Source organism: Microcaecilia unicolor, chromosome 8, assembly GCF_901765095.1.
Source record: "Microcaecilia unicolor chromosome 8, aMicUni1.1, whole genome shotgun sequence".
NCBI classification, from domain to species: Eukaryota; Metazoa; Chordata; class Amphibia; order Gymnophiona; family Siphonopidae; genus Microcaecilia; species Microcaecilia unicolor.
Window position 1 is genome coordinate 226,522,240 of NC_044038.1, and position 3,630 is coordinate 226,525,869.

The following is a 3,630-nucleotide window of genomic DNA, read 5'->3' on the forward strand; positions in this document are numbered from 1 at the left end:
GCACGATCGCCGCCCCTACTCAGTCTCTAACGCAGCCTCTCTTTCGGGCGGAAACACAGCAGCAACAATGTAGCACCCGCTCTCCGTTTGAATTTTTCGCGACGTTTACGGAGGCATCCAATCAGATAAGCGCTTGGATTTAATCGAGCCAATTGCAGGGCTCTGTTTATCAAACGCTCCATGGCAACAAAAACGACCTCCCCATCTTCAGGCTCGTCGAAGCTATCCTACAAGCCACAGTATGATTGGTTACAAGAGCTGTCATTTACATTAAAATAAATAAATAAATAAAATGAGTGCGCATGCGCACATTAGCGACTAAACTAGTCCTTTAATCAATGGTGGTGGTGGTTGTTTTATCTTGCTATAGCCATAACAAGGCGGAGATTACTTTGCCCATTTTCTGCCTTTCGAACGTTGAAATAGACACGCACAGACAGCACTGACTAATGCAGTAGTCTCTTCACTGGCAGCTGGGCGACATACTTAGGCTATATGCAAGTGCAAGACTTTTCTGCTGCTGCGTCTATGAGGTAACATTTTTTTTTTTGGAAATACAAATACCCTTTGCAACAGTTTTCAAACAAGTAAAACCTAAGAGACCTCTATTCTCTTCTTAAAACAAACAAAAAAAAATTATACAAACAAATCTACTCTTAAACAGTAAGCAAATTAGAAAGTCATGTTTTAAGAGTATGTCTTAAAACATACTGCTGGTACCTAATTAGATTGTAAGTTCTGTCGAGCAGGGACTGTCTCTTCATGTTCAAGTGTACAGTGCTGCGTACGTCTAGTAGCGCTATAGAAACATTTTAAGCAGGCAAATCGACTCGTCGGCCCTTCAATCAGTGTCCCGCCCTCTGATGTAACTTCCTATTTCCGCGAGGGCGGGACACAGTGATTGAAGGGCCGACGCGACAAGCCGATTTGCTTGCTTTACAGCAGAGCAGACGAGACGCGAGGCGCTTCACTGTTTTTTTTTTTAAGGCTAGGTACCGGGTGGCAGAAGAGGGTCGTCTGCTCGTCGACGGAGCTGGTAGGCAGGTGGGGACTGCGGCGCTAGCAGGGCACCCCCTCCCCCACCTGCTGACACCCGGGGTGGGGCAGACGTTGGTTGGGCGGGCCTGGAGGGAAAGTGGGTGGGCCTGGGCCCATCCAGGCCCACCCGTGGCTACGCCCCTGCTGCTGCTGAGCCCTCCAAAATCCACTATTCCTAACTGTACACCACTACAACAGTGGCATAGCTGGGGGAGGGGTACAAGGGGAGCAACTGCTTCCCCAAACGGGCTTCCTACTGCTGGTACCTATTTTGTTTACACGATCTCTCACAGTTAAAAAATGCACTGGTGCTGTCAGAAATCTGCTCTCTGCTCCCCTGGCACCTTCAACCTGGCTATGCTTCTGCACTACAATAGCCCTTATGGGTGAAGGGGGCACCTATATGTGGGTTTCTGGTCAGTTTTGGAAGGATGACAGTTTCCACTACAACTGAACAAGGAGGGGGAGGTATGGGCCTGGGACCAGGGTTGCCAGGTGGAAAATTTTTTTTCCCACCAAAACGTGCCCAAATCCAGCCCAAAACCCGCCCAAAGTCAAACCCCGCCGTCATTGGCCCCGCCCATAACATCACTAACCCCGCCCCCTGCAACAACAACAACAACAACAAAAAAACCGCTTAAAAACCACCCAAAAGACCCAAAACAAGCCCGAAAAACCGCAACCCGCCACGGGCAAAAATTTCCCGCGGCGGGTCGCGGAAAACCGCCCACCTGGCAACAGTGCCTGGGACCTGTATGCTACTTAATGGCCCTAGTTCTAACACCTGAGACTGGTACTATTTTTATCCACATTTTTTTTTTTGGGGGGGGGGGGGGGTGTCACCTTTTTGTGTCTTATTATAAAAACAAGTCTACACCAAACACCCAAATGTTAGGCACACACCCTAAGCCCACCTCCGCAATGCCCCAGACAGGGCCCCTTGTGATTTGGACGCACTGCAGTCAAAATGTATAGATAAACGTCTGCAAAATAAGTCTCAAAAATACAAATTTGGATGTTCTGAGAAGAAATGCGTCCAAATGGTGCTTTATGACATTTTTCTCTTTCAAACATGAGCTCCATAGGGTATTATGTTCTGGAACTACAGACCCTGAGAAAAAACTTCAGCATACATAAAGGTATTTGTACACAGAAAGTGATTATTTTAAAAGGGAAAAACCCTTCAGTCTGCTACTGAATTATGAAATTTGCATTTATTTTACTCAGAATCATAAAGATGGCCCTCTTTGAGCAGGGACTGTCTTTTGTGTATGGTGTACAGCGCTGCGTATGCCTTGTAGCGCTATAGAAATGATTAGTAGTAGTAAGAGCCCAAAAGTCCAGAAAGTCCCATAAACTCTTACATAATTCCTGGCTTTTTTTTTCTACACTTCCTCCATAACTGAACCCCCCCCCCCCCCCCATGTACTTCTTACAAGAGTAACACCAATAACGAAATTACCCCCTACATCAGCGTTCCCTCAAAGCAAGGATCAGAGACCAACGGCAGCCTTTGGAGACCATTACAAAACTATCTGCAGTTCAGAAAAGAACTGACATACCTCTTCAACAAATTTTATGGTGATCCAGTCTAATCTGAAACTAAAATGCAACACTAACTTCTCTTTCATGTTTAATAACATGTTACTGATGATCCAAACCAGTTTGTAACTGAAATACGACACTATAATTTATCTTTGTTATATCAACTGGTGGTGGTGGTGGAGAGGAAAACGGTAACGGAATTCAAACATGCGTGGGATAAACATAAAGGAATCCTGCTCAGAAGGAAGGGATCCCCAGAAGCTTAGCCGGTGGTTGGGAGGTGGGGATAGTGCTGGGCAGACTTATACGGTCTGTGCCAGAGCTGGTGGTTTGGAGGTGGGGATAGTGCTGGGCAGACATACGGTCTGTGCCAGAGCCGGTGGTGGGAGGCAGGGCGGGCGGGGATAGTGCTGGGCAGACTTATACGGTCTGTGCCAGGGCTGGTGGTTTGGAGGTGGGGATAGTGCTGGGCAGACTTATACGGTCTGTACCCTGAAAAAGACAGGTACAAATCAAGGTAAGGTATACACAAAAAATGGTACATGTGAGTTTATCTTGTTGGGCAGACTGGATGGACCGTGCGGGTCTTTTTCTGCCGTCATCCACTATGTTACTATGTAACTGTAAGCCACATTGAACCGAAACCTTTCTTGGATAATTGTGGGATACAAGAATGAATAAATAAATGAAATTGGAAAGGCTTATCTTCCTTGAGGATACCTCCAATGAAATATTCAAAAGGTGGGCTAGAAGCAGGGCTTAAAATTGCTAAAATTGACCCATGGTCCCCAAGTTTTAATGAAAGGTCCCAGGCTCTACACACCAATTCTGCCTTGTCATAGATTCTGTGACTGGTTGCAGGGGGCCTGGCTATTGTGGGGTGGGTCTCTCAGCGATCACCCCATCCCTGAAGGGTGGCCTAGCATTTGAGTACCAGCACCTTTTTCGCTAGAAAAAACGCACTGGCTAGAAGTGATGAATGGATGTCATTGACATGCTGGTAAGCAGTACACAGGCCCCGCATGGGAAGTTATTTTGCACCTCTTC